The sequence below is a fragment of the Dermochelys coriacea genome, chromosome 21 (assembly GCF_009764565.3).
Source record: "Dermochelys coriacea isolate rDerCor1 chromosome 21, rDerCor1.pri.v4, whole genome shotgun sequence".
NCBI lineage: Eukaryota > Metazoa > Chordata > Testudines > Dermochelyidae > Dermochelys > Dermochelys coriacea.
Window position 1 is genome coordinate 8,469,956 of NC_050088.1, and position 20,483 is coordinate 8,490,438.

Below are 20,483 nucleotides of genomic sequence, written 5' to 3' on the forward strand. Positions count from 1 at the left end.
GACAAAACCTTGACAATGTGAAGCAAGTGCATCCCAAGGTTAAAAAAAATCCGTGTGGCTAATAAAGAGAACCCAAAGTGTGTTGTTTTAAGAAATCTCATAAATTTAGCAAGGGGGATGATGTGATTTTTTGAACTCTTGGGGAAGCTGGCAATACTTATAACTCCACCGATTTCCCTGGAGCTACTTCGGATTTACACCAGTGTAACAGAACGTGATGCAGTCTAGTGTTTTATTCTATCTCTGCACAATGAGATGGAGGGGATGGGTTCACTTGATACAACTACAGCATTCAAGCTCTTGGTGCCGATCCCATACCCTTTTCCTCCTTCCCCCATTCTGGTAGGATTTCATTGAACCTGAGCAGCTCAGTTTTGGAATCTAGATGGGGGGCCTGGAAAGGTCTCTCTGAGCAGATAGGAGCTTGTATGTTTAAAAACAAAATCCCAACTTATGTGCCAACCAAACCAGACAAAGAACTGGCTGCAGTCTCCGATGTAGATCATGAGGGATTTTTTGCTGGACAAATGGATGTGTTCCTTTTTGAGATTGACTATCATTTTGCCCAAGGAGGAGTTAAAAAGTCTTCCACTGAACATTATTGTGCCCCATTGACTTCCTCAATCTGAGCACCCCAGCAACGGAAAGGCAGGTAAAGTCCCTGGTAATATAATTATTGTGTCGGAGCCTGCAGGCCTACTCCCCTCTTCCTGCAGGATCAAAAGACACCAGTGGGCCACGTTCTCTCCTGCGTGATATGCCTGGCACAGGAGAGAGCTGCCAGAGAGCAAGAGGAGAAAATCTGGGCATTGGCACTGCAGAGCCATGAGCCCAGATTCAAGGCTGGAACTGTTCAGAGACACTGCCAGGGCCTGCCCCATCTAAGGCGAGAGGGAGACGCGGGCGCACACCCACCTGCAGCCCCTCTTCCATCTCCTGCAGAACGTCTAGCTGAGGCTCTGGCTGTGTTTTTCCCCATCCGAGACCTCCATGTCAGTCTCCTCCTGGCACTGGCCAAGGCAGCTTTTTGTCAGACCAAAGAGATGGAAGCTCAACTGGGAGTGGTGGAGCAGCATCCCTGTGACAGGAGTTTTCCATTTTGCCTGGAGGCGTGCATGGAAGATTTCCTCAGTTCTTGGAGCAATGGCTGTCTGGGGCTCTTTGCTCAGTGTCCTCTTCTGATTCCCCTCCATACCTACGACCTGCCTCCCGCCCATCCCTGTGTTTATAATTTTGTCCCTGTACTTTGACTTCTGGGCTCTGTGATCCCTCCTTCATTGATTTCATGATGGTGCCATGCACTGATTCCAATGCATGGCACCATCAATGGCCCTCTGTGCTCTGTCTATGGCACCCCTCTTCCAAATCCTGCTCATTCTTACCTGAATGCCCAGCTAAAATGGCCGTCACTGTCAAAGCGGGAGTGGGCACAGAGGCCATCAGACCTGCTTCTTCCTCTTGGAAACGTCCAAGTTGCCCTGGAGAGGGTTTTTGCGCACAGCATCTGAACGTTGTCACGGGAGGCGAATACAAAGTGAGTGGCTGAGTTAATATACACCTTCCCCCTAATGCTCTCCAAAAGCAATGAAATTGGTCAAAGAATCAGAAAGCTCCAAGGCTGCTGTGTTCTTGCCTATCGCCTCTGGAATCCACATGCACAGCTGACCCTTCCTGCTTCAGTACCTCTTGGGCACCCGTGTAACAAATACGGATCTGTCCCTCCCTGTCAGGACTCTCACTAGTATTCAGATGCCATCGGAGATACTGGACCATTATTTCCTTTGGCTGCCATGGAGTTACTCCAGATTTATGGCTACTTAACAAAGCAGAAGCTGGCTTGCCTCAGAGGAGTCCAGCCCCTTTGCTGCTTGTGTCCCAGGTAAGTCACTACCAACAGCAGCAGGGAAGGGATATACAGGCCTTAAGGAGTCCAGTGCACACCCAGAATAGAGAGGTCAAAGAACCAGCTTGTTCTGCCCCACACATGAGTTATATAGGGGTGAAAGGGAGTCAATGAACACGTATCTTGGTTACCAGCCCCTGAAGCCAGCGGGAGGAAGAACAATCTTTGGAACAGACTAAATACATTCGGCAGATTAGTCTAAAAGCCACGGATGCATTGTGCAAGTTTGGAAGAGACTCAAAGAGATGATCCCTTGGAATGGGGCCTGGCATCAAACATCATGTGCTAAAGGGGGCTTAGACCGAGTGCTGGGCAGGAACAGAGCTTTCCAGTGGGTACGACACTGCTAACAGCTAGTGATAGCACCATCGCCACCACCATAAGCAATGTAGGAGTTGGATCATTTTCCTTGATTCTTCATGTATAGTAAGGTCATCTGCATGATCACAGCCCTGCGGGTCCCGGCTTCTTCCCCTTCCTCCACTCACACCGCCTACCTGCTGCCATCTGACAGGGCAGATGCCTTTCGGTGCTTGTTGTCACGTCTTACTTGGCTGAAGGGGCCTGCTGTTATGTGACATAACGTAGAGCTGGGCCCAAACCGAACCTCTGGATCTAATCACCCTTGCCCACAGACTTGGAGAATTTAGATCCAGAGCCAGACTTGGTAGCTTGCCCATTATCAAATTGGGATGGACTAAAGACCCCAGATCCAAACACCCCAAACTCTGGAGAAACTCAGATCTTGGTTCCAGTTTCAGAACATGAGCTCGTCTCTCGACAGGAGACGCTCCTCTTTCCTCATGTTCATTCCCTGCCTGCCCACAGGCTGAGAGGCCCTCAAATGGAATGGATTCTGGTTCTCCCTTGTGGCAGCTCCTAGCATTGAGGCAAATTCCTCATTTTAAATAGCATCTAGGCCGTGCATCACAGAACAACGTTTTGGTGGTAAGTGACTTATCAGCTACCTTGGGCCTTAGCAGTTCCTGGAGCATCCTAAAATCACCCACAATTATACTGCTTAGTACCTACACTACATGATTGCTCTATAATTACACAGGGGTGCCTAACGACACTATGATTAATTCAATAAATAAATGCATAGGACATAGGGTCATACCTTCTGATCGAGTCTTGACCAATGGAAAAACATAGCTAGTGCAGTCTTCACGGGCCTGGCCACGGAACCTAGCCAGGGTGGTGGTTTCCAATCAGTCTGCACCTATGAAATTAGGGACCTGGGCATGACCCTCCCTTATGGCAAAACACTCCTTAAAATCAAATGAGACCAAATTTCTCAGTGGCCTCAGAATCGTATTGAGGGAAAAGAGGAAAAAAGGTACTTTCCACTGTGCCAATATGTAAGCATTGCGTTTGCGCATGGTAGTACTAAACTGGCTTGTCTTAGAGTATGGTCTAATTAACATGGTGCATGAAGGGGTAGAGAACTAGTCACAAGATTAACGACCCTCTCCCCCAGCAGGATTTGAACATGGTTCTCTCATACCTTCAGAGCAGTTTAAAGATTTTTGTAGGTGGGTGCAAGACAGGCTAGCTCACTGCAAAGCCACATTAAAGGAGGTACTTAACACTGCTCACAGCACAGTCAGACCTATAGGGAAGATAGCGAATGAAGGCATGTCTACACTGCAATGTAAGGCCAGGGTCTGAATTTAGAATCAAACACACAAATCGCCCTAACCGAAGGCTCGGACTCAGGCTCCCTGGATCCCACAGGGGTGGAGGATCTGAGCCTGAGTCAAGCCAGGACCCAGCGTTCATGCCCTATTGCTTTGCAGTGTAGACAGAGCCCCACTGAACTCATGCTCTGGGAGTCCTCCAAAAATATCTCACAATCCCAAGGGCCAACTTTCTTTGTCCTCTGGACAGTCAAGTTTGGTGGACAGTCACGTTTTCCCCCAGTGCACCAGGAGCAAAGGGCTAGAGCGGCCACATTTTTGGAGGGCGCTAGGAAGTCTGGGTTATGAGTGGTCTAACATAGGCCCAGATAATGCAGTGTAGACGCTGGAGTCCCAACTTGGGACCTAGTGTTCAACAGTTGGGGTTACAAATGAGTGTAGATGCTCAAGCTGTAGGTTAACAAAGCAACAATCTGCTCATTCAAGTTCTACTAACCTTTGTCTTACATTGCAGTGTAGATATACCCTGAGAGACCTTTTATTGAAGAAAAGAAAAAGAAAGAAAGAACCAACCAGAGATTGGCATTTACCATAAATTTTGGGTCCAGAGCTGAATTTCCCTGAAACTAAGGGGGACGTTGGTTCTGAGGTTTGGGTTTAGCTCATCTTAGTGACAGAGGCCAGGATCTGAACTGGCTTGCCTAGACAAATTCAGACCCATATGACAGTTTAGGGGTGCTCTGATGCAGGGTTATTTGTCTGGCCTGTTTTAAAGCCAAGCCCCTCGCTGGGGTTCTGTGGTGTTCAGATCTGGGACTTAGGTTCTAGCCCTTTCTCTAGTTACAAGACATAAAACTCTTGGGTTCTTGGGTATTGGAAGATTCATGCCCTAAGCACAGCTGGTGTCACTCTATTTCAAAAAGCATTGTGCTGTAGCCACCTTGGAGAAGCTAGAGCAGTGAGCAAAACTGGAGAGAAATCAGAAGTCTACTAAAAATACCCCAAGGAAGAACATTCTGCCCAAAGCAGTTCTCAGCAATAACAGGAGGAGAAAATTGTGCTGAGCGCAGGAGAGGGATTTGCCAGTCCTGGGATGTGTTTGTGGGAAGTATTGTTTAAGAGATTAGTACTAGATTACTGACAGAGACCAGCTGTTCTCCGAATCTTGCCCCTCCCCTCCATCCCAGCCAAGGCATTTTGCTTCTCTCTGAGCCCAAAAAAGGAGTGCATTTCCCTTCCTGCCTGTGTGGCGTCTGACGTGGCCGGACTTGCACACGTCAGCAGGATCGGCTCCCCACGAGGAGGCTGGTGAAAGCTGCTTATAAACATGTGACGTAGGAGACCAACAGACACACACAAACGGTTAACCCCTCCAAATCCAGAGCTGGTGTTGTGGGAGGGCCAGAGCTGAAGGGACAAAAATGCCACCAAGGGAAGCCAACATAAGTTCCGTCTCGCAGTAACACACACATGCGCACACACACGTACATATTGCTAACCCCAAGCATTCACATATCATGAGTCACCCCACTCCAACACACACACACACAAACATTGCTAACCCCAAGCATTCAAAAATCACGAGTCCTCCCTACTCCAGCACACACACATACTGCTAACCCCAAGCATTCAAAAATTTTTCGTCTCCCCCACTCCAACACACACACACACACACACACATTGCTAACCCCAAGCATTCAAAAATCATGAGTCCCCCCTACTCCAGCACACACACACACACACGTATTGCTAATCCCAAGCATTCAAAAATCATGCGTCCCTCTGCTCCCAAAATGAGAATGATTGGCTTAAAAATCATGAGGAAAAAAAACCCACTGGGTTCTTTTTATTTGCACTGTGGTTTTGAGCCCTTAGGTCGCACTTGCTTCATATTTTAAAGCCTTCCTCTGCAACCATGATGAGGGCTATACATTTCCTTTTAGAAGTGAAAGCTTTCATTTGTCTTGCAATTTCATGATTCCAGCAGCTGGGACTTTAATATAAGCACTAACAATTGTAAGGCTCACCATGAAATCATAAGTTGGCAACACTGCTATAAACACCGCCCCCCGCCCCACAACTCCCTGCGGTGCACTACAATGTGTGTGGCAGGGGGAGGGGAGATCAATCTGCAGGAGTCAGGAGAGAACATGTGGTTATGCTACAAATTGGCAGAGGATAAAAGTCCCTGTTGGGGTCTCTGCAGGGATGTCAATTTATCTTCTCTGTGGACAGGGTGAAGGAGGGAGGTGAGTCTGGTCCATTTCAACCACTGCGCCATGGCACTCAAAGGCTGAAACCCTGAAGGTAGGTGAGCAAGACACTCAACCCCTGCCCAATGAATTCCTGACAGATTCTCCTCTGTTGTGCCCAACCCAGATCAGACAGAGGGTAGCTTTTCAAACTGTTCTGAAAAACAGAAGCAGCCTTAAGATAGTCCCCTTCACCCAGTTCCTGCTTTCCAACTTCCATGTACCTAGTAAACTAGCCATCCAGCAAGCAATTGTTAACTAGGAACTTAGTGAGACAAGGTACATGAGGTAATATATGGACCAACTTCTACTGGAAGAGATGAGCTTTTGCGCTTGCATAGAACTCTTCTTCATGGCTGGGAAAGGTACTCAAAGTGTCACAAATTGGAACAGATTGGTTAGCAGGAGTTAACATGTTGCAAGAACTATACAAGGTGAAGTGGGCAGTTAACACCCCTGCAGACAAAGGGGTCTAGCGGGTTACAGATTGTTGTAATGAGTCATAAATCCAGTGTCTTTATTAAGTCCTGATTTTTATATGTCTACATTAATATGTCCCGTGTAGAGCTCTCCTACCAGCATAATTAAACCACCCCCAATGAGCGAAGGTAGCTCTGACAGCAGGAGAGCGTCTCCCACCAACGTAGCACTGTCCACACCAGCACTTTTGTTGGTCGGGGGGGGGGGGTGTTTTTCCCCCCCACCCTTATGACTGACAAAAGTGCTAGGGTAGACATAGCCTTTGTGTCTAGCAACGTTATAAATTTAAGCTCCCAGGCTCATCTTTTGAAGAGCTCTGTGTAAGCTCCAAAGCTTGTCTGTCTTTCACCAACAGAAGTTGGTCTAATAAAAGATATTACCTCACCCACCTTCTCTGCCTAGAATTCTGGGACTAAAACAGCTATGACAACATTGCAAACTCCAAACTTGTTAATGTTTCTCTTTATTAACCCAGCTCTTTGCCCCCTGGAGCATATCTCTTGGCAGGGAAAATAATCAGTAGTTTCTTTAATGAATTTCACCTCTTTTACTGTTTCCAAACTGGCCGTAAACCTTGAGTTTAATAGGATTTCATGAATGTCGGTGGTATTTGAAATTATTTGCTGAATAATTTCTATGAGTAATTCTGGTTGGCAAACAGTTCACAAGCGTTTGAAATCTAAGCTGTGCTTAGTTCTGAGTGGACACACATTGTAGGTCACATGGTATTGTTCCAGTTCCCTGACTGGAGGAGCATAACGTAGGCCACCAACAGAAATCTGGAACCTGCCAGGTTGAAGCTGGTTTACCATAATGAATTGCCAGGTTCATACCATCAGTCTCCCGAGGGACAGAAACTCTCCCACAATTAAATACACTGTGAAAGCATTCATACAGCAGTGGAGATTGCCGTGATACTGTCAGGCATGGGATGTACCTCCAGAAGTCTTAGCACCATGAGTGATAAGCACCAGGAGATATTAAAGCACCAGTAGAAATGCAGGGCTTTACAGCTGCTCTCCATCATGACAGGCTAAAGTAACTCAAGGGTAGATCCCACAGGTTAACTCTAGAGTAAAATGCATCCTTACAATCAGGCTTGCCGTTGGTCTACCCTTGTTTGAAAATTTAACATTTTCTAATTAAGCATGCAATTTCTTCCTTTCTCAGCTGGTCTACAGAAGGATAAAAGCCACCCTACTACTATCAGCTAATGGAGATACTCCTTTACTCTGGGATATAGGCCTGTGTTTTTGGTGCAGAACATCTCAGGTTATATAGATCCCTGCTTGGGACAAACAGTGAGCGTTCAAAGGTCTCTTTTCTCTCTTCCAGTCTTGATCCAGACAGCTCCATATATGTGTGGATTGTCAGGAGGTGAGGTTGTTGATGGAAGGGGCTCAAACCATAGACATTTGGTTCCACATCTAGGATTTCAAATGCCTCAAAATCCAGGTCTGGGATTTCAGTTCAGCCCCTTTTGAAGACAGGAGCCATTCGCAAAACCTGGCTCCGATTCTAGGCTTCAGATTTCAGATACCCTCAGAGAGGTTGCACATAATCATCTCCTGTGGACTGTAATACTTCGGTATCATTTCAGTGGTTGGGTTTAGCGTGCGGGTGCTGGGTGGTGGCCTGTAAATATACAAGAGGTCAGACTAGAGGATGGAGTGGACCCTTCTGGCCTTCAACTGTATGAGTCTAGATGCTGTTCCACCCGGGGATTTTAATTCTCTGCAGCCTCCTCTGTTACAGGAGACTTTCAGATAGAGACAGTGGGAAGATGGAGCACAAATGTCAGCATTAAACACAAGTCCTGTGGGGCCTGAAGTGAGCGCATCAGCCATAGTTCTCCGCTCCCCCTTGTGGTCAGGGTGGGAGGCCTTCTGAAAGCACAAGCCTACTTCCCGTCTGCTAGAACCGTGGAGCTGCAGTTTTATTATTATGCCTACCGTGTGCGGCTTATCCAGCCCCTGCCGCTTCTCCTTCCCTGTGCCATGGGAGCCATCGTGTTTCCTATGCGAACAGTAACTTTGCTAATCTCCGCCATTATCCAGCTCCCTGTTCAGGTTATAAGAACAAGAACAAATCTAGAATTCTAAAACAGATCTCAGATTAGTGTTACTGACCGCCCTTTGCCCTGAACAGCACCCAGAGCCAACACCCTTCTCCAGCCCTCTTAAGATACTGCAGATCCAGACTCTGCAGAGAGATTAAGGGGTAAAAAGGACCAAGAATTGGGGAGGAGAACACAAGACTTTGGGTTTTTCCTTATATGATCAGTTGAGAATCAACTGTCACCTACGCTGACTACAATCACCCTCTGAATGGCTATCAGGGAATTGGTAATCTATGTTAGGATTTTATACTGCCACCCATCACCATAGTATCTGGGCACTTTCCATGTAAAACTGATAGCAGAATCCCTAGTGGACTTCATGGAGTCTCTGATTCTTTTCCTTTTTTTGAGTTAAAAAATAAACTTTGCATGGGGTTGTGTTTTTGATTGTTTACATTTTGATTAATTTTGGCTTCTGGTTATTGGGAAGACAGGGAGGGTCAGTGTTGAGAGTGTCATTCTAATGGTGAAAAGGCTTTTTCGAAGAACTTCGGAGAAAAGTTCTGCTGCATTTCTTGAAGATGGTCAGACTCTGGCTTTGTCCTATCTCGTCCGGAAGTCTTTGAAAAAAGCCTTTCCACCATAAGAATGACACTTTGAGAGCTGCCCAGTCAAGAAGGGAAGAGACACCAAAAACCAAACCAAAACAAAAAAAAAACCACATAAAACTGGTGATAGAGAAGGTAGAAAGCCCCCAAAACATCTCCATTCTAAGTGTAGGTTTCAGAGTAGCAGCCGTGTTAGTCTGTAGTCACAAAAAGAAAAGGAGTACTTGTGGCACCTTAGAGACTAACAAATTTATTTGAGCATAAGCTTTCGTGAGCTACAGCTCACTTCATCAGATGCATTCGGTGGAAAATACAGTGGGGAGATTTATATACACACACAGAGAACATGAAACAATGGGTTTTATCATACTCACTGTAAGGAGAGTGATCACTTAAGATGAGCTATTACCAGCAGGAAGGGTGGGGGGAAGGAGAAAAACATTTTGTAGTGATAATCAAGGTGGGCCATTTCCAGCAGTTAACAAGAACGTCTGAGGAACAGTTGGGGGTGGGGTGGGGGGAGAAATAACATGGGGAAATAGTTTTACTTTATGTAATGACCCATCCACTCCCAGTCTCTATTCAAGCCTAAGTTAATTGTATCCAGTTTGCAAATTAATTCCAATTCAGCAGTCTCTCGTTGGAGTCTGTTTTTGAAGTTTTTTTGTTGAAGGATAGCCACTCTCAGGTCTGTAATCGAGTGACCGGAGAGATTGAAGTGTTCTCCGACACTTCTCAGCATGTCGGTGGTTTTTGAATGTTATAATTCTTGACATCTGATTTGTGTCCATTTATTCTTTTACGTAGAGACTGTCCAGTTTGACCAATGTAGATGGCAGAGGGGCATTGCTGGCATATGATGGCATATATCACATTGGTAGATGCACAGGTGAACGAGCCTCTGATAGCGTGGCTGATGTGATTAGGCCCTATGATGGTGTCCCCTGAATAGATATGTGGACAGAGTTGGCAACGGGTTTTGTTGCAAGGATAGGTTCCTGGGTTAGTGGTTCTGTTGTGTGGTGTGTGGTTGCTGATAAGTATTTGCTTTAGGTTGGGGGGGCTGTCTATAAGCAAGGACTGGCCTATCTCCCAAGATCTGTGAGAGTGATGGGTCGTCCTTCAGGATAGGTTGTAGATCTTTGTTAATGCGTTGGAGAGGTTTTAGTTGGGGGCTGAAGGTGATGGCTAGTGGCGTTCTGTTATTTTCTTTGTTGGGCCTGTCCTGTAGTAGGTGACTTCTGGGTGCTCTTCTGGCTCTGTCAATCTGTTTCTTCACTTCAGCAGGTGGGTATTGTAGTTGTAAGAATGCATGATAGAGATCTTGTAGGTGTTTGTCTCTGTCTGAGGGGTTGGAGCAAATGTGGTTATATCGTAGAGCTTGGCTGTAGACAATGGATCGTGTGGTGTGATCTGGATGAAAGCTAGAGGCATGTAAGTAGGAATAGCGGTCAGCAGGTTTCCGATATAGGGTGGTGGTTATGTGACCATTGCTTATTAGCACCGTAGTGTCCAGAAAGTGGATCTCTTGTGTGGACTGGTCCAGGCTGAGGTTGATGGTGGGATGGAAATTGTTGAAATCATGGTGGAATTCCTCAAGGGCTTCTTTTCCATGGGTCCAGATGATGAAGATGTCATCAATATAGCACAAGTAGAGTAGGGGCATTAGGGGACCAGAGCTGAGGAAGCGTTGTTCTAAGTCAACCATAAAAATGTTGGCATACTGTGGGGCCATGCGGGTACCCATCGCAGTGCTGCTGATTTGAAGGTATACATTGTCCCCAAATTTGAAATAGTTATGGGTGAGGACAAAGTCACAAAGTTCAGCCACCAGGTTAGCCGTGACATTATCGGGGATACTGTCCTGACGGCTTGTAGTTCATCTTTGTGTGGAATGTTGGTGTAGAGGCTTCAACATCCATAGTGGCCAGGATGGTGTTTTTAGGAAAATCACCGATGGATTGTAGTTTCCTCAGGAAGTCAGTGGTGTCTCGAAGATAGCTGGGAGTGTTGGTAGCGTAGGGCCTGAGGAGGGAGTCTACATAGCTAGACAATCCTGCTGTCAGGGTGCCAATGCCTGAGATGATGGGGCATCCAGGATTTCCAGGTTTATGGATCTTGGGTAGCAGATAGAATACCCCAGGTTGGGGTTCTAGGGGTGTATCTGTGCAGATTTGTTTGTGTGCTTTTTCAGAGAGTTTCTTGAGCAAATGGTGTAGTTTCTTTTGGTAACCCTCAGTGGGATCAGAGGGTGATGGCTTGTAAAAAGTGGTGTTGGAGAGCTGCCTAGTAGCCTCTTGTTCATATTCCGACCTATTGATGATGACGACAGCCTTTGTCAGCCTCTTTGATTATGATGTCAGGAGTTGTTTCTGAGGCTGTGGATGGCATTGTGTTCTGCACGGCTGAGGTTATGGGGCAAGTGATGCTGCTTTTCCACAATTTCAGCCCGTGCACGTCGGTGGAAGCATTCTATGTAGAAGTCCAGTCTGTTTCAACTTTCAGGAGGAGTCCTTCTTTTTGTAGTGTTGGTAGGAAGGTTTCTGTGGGTTAATATGTTGGTCAGAGGTGTGTTGGAAATATTCCTTGAATCGGAGACGTCGAAAATAGGATTCTAGGTCACCACAGAACTGTATCATATTCGTGGGGGTGGAGGGGCAAAAGGAGAGGCCCCGAGATAAGTGTATTGGTTGAAGAACTTTGTATATCAACTTTACAAGAGACAAAAACAAACAAACAAAGGAACCCCTCCTTCAAAGTTGCTTTTCAGATTACAAAAGTCAACAGTGAGCTGGGGGTATCCTTCCCCAGTAAAAGCGAAGGTATATTGTCTCCCAGACCTTGCAACCTTTTCCCTTCTCCTAGGCAGCTGTCCAAGTGTTTGGAAGAAGACTTGGTCCCACACAGTGTAGTTGAACTAGGACTTTATTTTCCAAAGTAGATAAAATTGAATAATTTTGACATTTTTTGTTTTCTAAACAAGGACAGGTATCTTCAGATGAGGACATTGTCCTACAAGAGGAGACTAACCAAGAAAGTTGGTCAAAGACAAGGGAAAAAGGTACTGTAGTGCCATTAAGCGTATACCAAAATACATGATTACCCTCCCCACTACTTACAAAACAAACTCTCTACCCTAACTCGCTTTCGAGATCGCTACCATTGCATTATCCCGATGTCCCAGTAACAGCCAAGGATGGATCATCATGCATCATCCAATGATGGAACTATTCATTATAGCCATAAATGTTTCTTTTTAGGATCCTTGGCAGTACTGGCTTATTGTTTAGTAAAGTGCATTTAATTAGTAGCTTATTGTGTGGAGCTCAGTTTTAATTTTGTGTCTGTATAACATGTACATTCCACAGCACATACTGGTTGATAAAAATTTTCCAACACCCCATTAAACTCTTTTCCTTCTATAGATAAGTACTCCATCAGAAGACTATTTTCCTCAGCATTTCAAGTCATTGTTTCCATCCCATCTAACAATTAGCAACATAAGACATAAAGAGGCGCTGCAAGAAAATCACATTTGCTAGTTTTCAGAAGGGACCTATGAAACAAAACTCACCTACTAAAAAGGATGGCAATATTTGTGGTGGAATGGAGAGTGGAAGCTAATGTAAATTTTGCTAGAATTGAGTGCACATTTCTCTAGCTTCAAGAAAATTCAAGGAAAGGATTCAAGTTAAAAGTTAATTTTTTATATTTAATGCTTTTCAGAGTAGTTGGCATCAAACATTGTTTATGTCTTTCAATATTAGTTATTTTAGTAAAAGGGGCTTCCTTTTCCAAGTTTCTGTGATCCAAGTGTTGCTTAATTGTTTGAAATTCAGCACACTGGGACCCAAAAGTAGCAATACACTTGTAAGTGTGGGAAACAGAAACCACTGCTCTTTTGCTTGCAGTCTAATGCCACACAAATTGCAGGTTTAGGATTATCAGGTTGGGGGATTAATGGCAGCAATGGGTTGTTCACTTTCAGTTCTAATTTAGCCATGAGTAGCACATGGAACTTCTCTAGGCTCTTCTAACCAGCTGGGCAGGTGCATCTCAGCACCTGTTGCTTCGACCCACTCTTCTTGTTATGTCCTGTAAATGTTTAATAGGAGACGGTTATCTCTGTTACCTAGGCAGATGGTTTAGGGTTACTGAGCTGGTGAACAAGGACTAATTGGAAAGTGGCAGATGTCAGCTAAGCGGAGGTGCAAGGCAGAAAACAAGCTTCATAAATAAGTAATTAGATGAGGGGGGATAGTGGTGGGGCCAGAGCTACCTCTACAGTATCCAGTGGAGAAAGGGTGTGGTCAGTAGCCAGGAACACTAGAAAGGTCCTCTCTGTTTGAGCCCTGGTGTAACTTACTTAGAGTTGGGGCTACAGCTAACCCAAGGACTGTCTCATTTGGGTCTGAGAGAAATGGATCCAAGCGTAACGCAATGGCCAGCTAATGTCGGAGTCCCCTTCAGGGCCTCCCGTGAACAGACTCGGGTTCTTTAAACGCGGTGCAAGAGCTCCCAGTCCTGAGATCTTGCAATCAGGTCCTGCTGATGGCTGCTCACATTACCCAAGAGGAGGAGAGAAATCTAGAAGTTTGCTGCTGAGCAAGTGGAAACACAAAACATTCTTCAGCAGGCGTTCCCTTTTCTGAAGAGAACACATGCATGTTCTGCAGTGTATGGCACGCACTTTTGGTTTTCCCGTTGGGCTTGCACACATTTTGTTTGATTGCGTACACACATTTGTTTGTGTACAAGTTTGTGTTGTTGGGCACACAGGTGCCTCTGTACCTGAGCTTTTATGAATCTGTGTGCATGTGTATTTAAGCACAGTTGTGCAACATCTACATTCCCGTGCATGCACCTATAAGTAAATGTGTACAAGTCTGCATATGTGCATACACACCCTATGCTTCCATACACCTTTCAGAAGATGTCCCTTACCTGATGTCACATAAGGAAACTATTCTTGGCTCTAAAGGGAAGTCTTGGGCATAAAGACTGGGGTCTGCTTTTAGCTATAGACAGGGCAGGCAGAATCCATAGGAGTCTCATGTTTGTACATGGCACCTAGATACTATGTGATAGGTCCACTAGAAATACAGAGACAGATGGAGGACCCTGGCACTGGAATACATTCTTAGATGCAGAGGGCATCCAGTTCATTGAAGACCATCACACTGGGGTCACCATGGTCACAAAGAGCCAGGAGGCTCATTACCTCAATCCTGCTCGCTGCGGAATGTCCTTACGATGCCTGCGGTGCAGAGCAAAGGCTTATTTGAGGAACAGGTTGGTCACAATTTGAGTCAAAGCCTTCCACAAACTCAGAGGAAGCTGGAGATACGTTTACATAGCCTAATTATAGCTGTTTGGTGCCGGCGGGAAATGTGGGGAGGGGGGGAAGAAGTGAATGATGCCCTAGAGGGCGGGTATAAATGCAGATGGGATTACAGTGCTTCTTTGATTCTTCAGTAAAATTCTTTTCCCAATGGTCTGATAAAATGCACACAGGGCCCGATCCATGGCTGGTGTATGTAGATGTAGCTCCATTGGAGGCAGCTGGTATGGCCACAGAATTTTGTAAGTCATGTGCAGTAGCGAGGGGTGAATTACAGGTGATGTCTATGGGAGTGTGTGCTTTGAAGACAGGAATGGCTGGCGTGTTAAGAAGTTAGCAGCTATTTAATTTAGTTCGACTCTGATCTACAGCAAAGAGGGACCGAGCATCTGGGGTAGATGGGCATGAAGCAGAACAGCCCCAACCCATGTCACGAAGGGCTACTGCTGAGGAAGCTGGGCTTAAAAATAGAGTCCTTGAAACAAATCAACAGTTGTCATGTGACATTAATAAAAAAAGAAATAGGACTCCCTCCTGACTGCCTTAGATAGGCAATGTGCTCTGAAGAGACTCAGTGTGGTTATCTTCCGTGTGAGCAAACCCAGACATGTTTAAGAGTTTGGCTCCCCTCCATTGATCTGAACCAGAACGGAGTCCTCCACCTCCATCCTCTGCTCCTGGAGTGCTGGGTGCTTCTGGATGGATCATGTCTTCTTGCGGCTGGTGTGGCGCTGTGTGCATGGGCTGCTGTTGTGCCTGGCTGGTTTTGGATCAGCTGGGTTTGGGCTCCCACTGTGGTGGTCTCATGGGTTGGCGGTATCACTACGCTCTTTTCTCCCGGTGGTGTGTAGACGGGGCCTGACCAGGCTGTAATATTTGCAGGCACTCTCCCTGGATCCAGGGATTTTTTTTGTTCCAACATGCAGTTATTTTTTCTGCACATTTAGGGCCGGCCTTCTTCCTATCACACCTACAACAGGTGTCCGGTCCACTGGCTCTTCTCGGCTGGCCTGTAGAAATGGAGTTGCCACTGCCGCACCAGAAGCCCCAACCCATTTGAATCATTCCCCCAGCCCTAAATGAGACACACCGTGAAAGGAGAGCAAGAGACTGAATACCACTGCCCCTTAACTGCTCTCAAGTTCGCTGCTGGGCAGCTGAGCCAATGCCAGATCCCTGGGTATTTCAGCTATCTCCTTACTCACACAATGAGTAACATTACACCAGATGCCATCATCCTTCTGGCACATGCAGAGTGAAGAATGCCTGATGGGTCAAGTGACTCAGGGAAAATCATTCTCCCCAGCTGTGTTTACACATCAAGTTTTATAGTACCAGTAAAACTGAACCAAATATAAAAAAATTCCGTCTAGGGCCTGATTTTCAAGGGATCAGCCCAACATGTTACTGGGACTAGTTTTTCAGAGGAACTCAGCAGCTAACGTTCAGAACTGAGGCTGAGAGGCTTTCACAAGCTGGCCACACAAACCTTGGAAGAAGGAACATGCAGTTCTCTGTGAGCTTGCTCAGTGCATCTCTAACATATCCATCAGCGTTTGGATTCTATCCCTGGTTTTGCTACCAACTCACAATGTGGCCCTGGGGTAAGTTGCTATTCTACAGTAGTTTCCTCATCTTTAGAAGGGGAATGGCAGATATTTACCCATTCCAATGTTGCAAGACTTAAGTCATTAGTCTACATGAAAATCTTTGAGATCCATTCATGAAAGAGGCAATATAAAAGCAACGCTATATTTATGGGTGCTAATCAGTGAAGGCACTATGCCGAGTTGGTGGCTGGATAAAAGCAGACATCAGATTGGCTATGATGAGAGCCAAGTCTGGGGGCCTCTCTGATACTTTGCTAGCCGCTGCTAGTGCTGTCATGGATATTTACCAAGTTAAACCCTAAAGGAGGCCTATGTAGTTACTCGCTTTAAGTCATGACATTAGCAAATGAAATTAATGCAACATGTTTGCATGAATGTCCGGGACAGGCTTGTCTTAACTAGCCTACTCTTCTGAAATTCAATAAGGGTAGTTAATGCAGGGATCAGAAAAAGCTTTGCGGGAAACAGGATCACTATTTATCTGTACCAAGAAGGATTGCATCAAAGTCATTTCCCAGGAGAGTGCAGCTCAGGCCAGATATGGGCAAAGCAGAGGGGAGGACAACAGTGCCCAGCTAAAGAGGGAGACAAAAAATAAATCGCCAATGTGATCTCGAAGTAGGGTCAAAGTTTCTGATGCTCATCCCCTTTCGCTACTCAGACGTGTTACCCCAGTGCACAAACGCCGATGTTAGGAGCTCCAAGGTCACTCACTCATTAGCAAGACTTAACTCAGGGAGTTTAATGAGTCACTATAGCAAGCAGACAGGAGTGAAAGTAATGCCATATGACTAGCTATGAATAACAAGATGATCTGAATGCCACTGGCCCTTAAGCCCTTTTTTATTTGAATGTTACACTGAAAACTCAGAGGAAAGGCAGAATCTCACATAGTTTCTTTTAGAGGACCCAGAAAAGTGTATGTATTGACTGTATGCTGCAAAAGTCCTGGCAAAGCATTGGTCTGGAGTTTCCCACTTTGGCTTTATTCTGATTTAGGCAAGGGGTTTTAAGGAGATGGCTGTGATACAGCCATGGTTGCACTGAGTGTGCGGGAGAGAGCGACACCCCTTCTAGGTGAAGTTGTAGCTGTTTGGAAGTATCAGGAATGTCCTCTGGGGTCCTTCCTTATTATTGCTGGATGATTTGTTGGGCGCCTCAAAGGAGGTGTATGGGGCACTCACCCACTTAGTTGAAGGATGTTGAAGCTTTAACAGAGAAGCCTTTTATCCAGAATGTTCATTGTTGATGTTAAGAAGGTGCTAATGGACCGCCACCCTTTTGGTCAACTTGAGGGGTTGAACCAGGGTCCTCCAGAGGTAATAGCATGATCTTAAACTAAAGAGCCAAGGCTTTATAATGAATGGCTGGTAACAACTCTCATCGTCTACTTATTGGCACAGAGGAGTACCCTTAACACTCACCAGCGAATTACACTAACAATAATCCCTTGATTGCTCAACTTTCACTCTCTTGTGACCAATTACATTAGCTCTCCAGTTATCCCTTGGGTCCTGCCCTCCTAGACAGGCCTGAATTTCTAACAAAATAAGCCGCGAGGGGGAGGGAGGAGGAGAGAATCCTTTCAGGACTTCTTTACACAAGAGCTTGTGCACTCTTTTTGCTCAAGTACCATTGCCGCCGCCCCCCACCCCCTGCACACACACACACACACAGAGGTAGGCCAGCTTTACCCTGGTATCACTGAAATGCAGGCTCCTCTGGAGAAAGCCTGTTCAGAGAATTTCCAGACAGAAAGACAGATGAAATGTAACAACTAGAGGAGGCTGTTCTACAGGATCCGCTAGCGCTGCTTTATAGACCAACTCCATCTGTCCTAAAATGGTTACAGCACAGAACTTCCAAAAATTCTTAATCCAGATTGAGCCACTTGCTCATTCAGTGGGACCTTAAAAAAAAAGCAACAAAAAAAAACACTTGTTTGTGCCTCACTTTGTCCATCAGGAAGCCTGGGCATCAAGCAGAAAACGCCGTGGAAAACAGACCTTATAATACAGATGGCTGGCCAATGTTTAAATTGTGGATTATTGTATTCACTGTGATGAACCTAAACACCCAATAGATGGCACTATTGCTATAGGGGGAAAAAGCAGAGTGCTTCTCATACATAGTACCAACTGGAAAACGGGATGATTGCATCTGACTGAGCTAAGCTGAGATCATCTCTTTTATTGGACCAACTTCCATTGGGGGGGAAAAAGATATTACCCACCCACCTGGGCTCTCTAATATCCTAGGACCAACATGGCTACAATATTTAGCATTGGACAGAGCTGTCACATTCCAATGTAAATATCCTGTTGTAAAAAGAAAAGGAGTACTTGTGGCACCTTAGAGACTAACAAATTTATTAGAGCATAAGCTTTCGTGAGCTACAGCTCACTTCATCGGATGCATGAAGTGAGCTGTAGCTCACGAAAGCTTATGCTCTGATAAATTTGTTAGTCTCTAAGGTGCCACAAGTACTCCTTTTCTTTTTGCGAATACAGACTAACACGGCTGCTACTATGAAACCTATCCTGTTATAGTAATTCATACACACAGTCCCCAAGGTAGAAGACCGGATAACAGAGCCTGGGAACTGCAACTTTTTTTTATTTTTATTTTTATTTTTGTTAGAGTGGTCCCTTGTTTCATTGATTTTATCACACAGATTAAGTTAGGCAATTGCCTTTTCCTCTTTTGGAACACTGATTCAGAGACGCCTCACATTAACTAAGAGTATGGTATTGCAACTAGCAAGAGCCTGCAAACAGTGATAAGTCATCCACAACAGAGTGCTCCTCAGCTTCAAGGCATTTTGCACATCTGAACTAAAATCTTCTGAAGAATCCAGTGTTGTGTTATTTATTTGCATTCATTTCACGCACAGGGTCCTATCATTGAATCCTATTCTATTTTGTAATTATATAATTAAACACTGAAGATAGCAGATTAGAAAATACATCTGCCATGATCAAGTCAATGTTATAAATATTAAACAAAAACCTATAATCAAGTGCAAATGCTGTGTTGTTTATACATATTAGAACTGGGCAGTTTTTTAAAAAATGGAGTCAACAAATGGTCTTTTTTATCCAATTAAATATTTAAGAACTTTGATTTCAAACATGAACAGTTTTGACAAAATCTGAATCTTTTTTCCCTTCCTTTTCTTGTTTTTACCCTTTTGCTTTCTGCCTGTCTCCCTTCTTTTTCTTTCAAAAATGGCTGAAGTTTTATTTTCCATTTATTTTCTCATTTTGTTAAAAAAAAAATTTAAAAAAAAATCACAAAAAATTCCAAGTAGTGAAAAATTGGTCAATTTTGAACCCTGCGAAAACCAATTTCAAGGGGTTTTTGGTGACACTAGGTTTCCCTTCTCTGACCAGCTTTAATACAGATTTTTCCTACAACAGCAGTTTTTTTTCCTCCCAGTAGTATTTGAATTCTCTTCTCCATTCACGCTACCACTGCTGCTAAATCTATTTTTTAACCCAGAAGTGCTTTAGACACAAGTTGATATACAAATTTTACAAAGAGGATCAGATTACTTCACCTTTCACTGAAAATCAGCCACTTCCAGTTGACAGCAGCCGTTTAATGGCAAACTGCAACACTACACAACAGAAAGTGTGTAAAGATACTGTCTCCCATTAAACCTGCAGAGGAAGTTTAGGAAGGCACCAGAACTGGAGTTAGGTCAAGACACTGGGGTTAATACTCAGTCTGGTGGAAAGAGCAATGGAATACTTAATGACCATGTGTGGTCAGGAGCTATGTTTTATGGCTCATCTATAATGATTTTTGAGTTATGAAATGTCAAACTCACAGACTTGTGAGTTCTCAGTGAGTTCTGAATGTTTGCAAGTTTTCCTGCGAATTCAAAATCCAAGGAAAAACGAACATCTTGTGGATATGGACTTATACGGAAGCTACAGTCCAGAGCCTACAGAGGCTTCTGCCCTTGAGTCCAGGCAGGCTGATCATATGACAGTAGTCCCTGGTGCTTTGGTTTGCTATGGACCAATGTGTAGGAAGAAAAATCACAGATTATCAGATTCTACAATAAGGAGGGCATAGATAAATCTGATACTTTGCTTTCATCAAAAATTAAGTTCTCTTTTCCCCTGGCAGGCTGCAAGACACTCATTGCTTAGTTATATCCAAGGCAATCCAAATCACTGTTCTCCATTGACTGGATTTTTTCCTAGGTTCGTATACATTCCTGGTGCTATACGGTGCATAAAGGGTTATTTGATGCATCCAGTGACAAGGTCTCCAGCCTCATATAAAGTAAACTGGTTTCTTGCCTTTGAGCAAAGATATGGTAATTAGCTTTTGTCCTAAACAGATTTCCACTTTCCAGACTTGTTTTAGGGCTTTATTTTCTTTCACAAGCTGGTTAAAGATCTGCCTTTAGCAGAGTCACTAGTGTAATAACAGCAAAGTGACTGAAAAGGCCACTGTCTTAATCCTCCTTGTAGGTCTTAAAAGTCACATCTGCTGGCCTTACTGACAGGTGTTTGCTCTCTCCTCCCGCAGAGCTGTTGCAGCCACGGGAGGGGGATCCAGATTTTATTCTGTCTT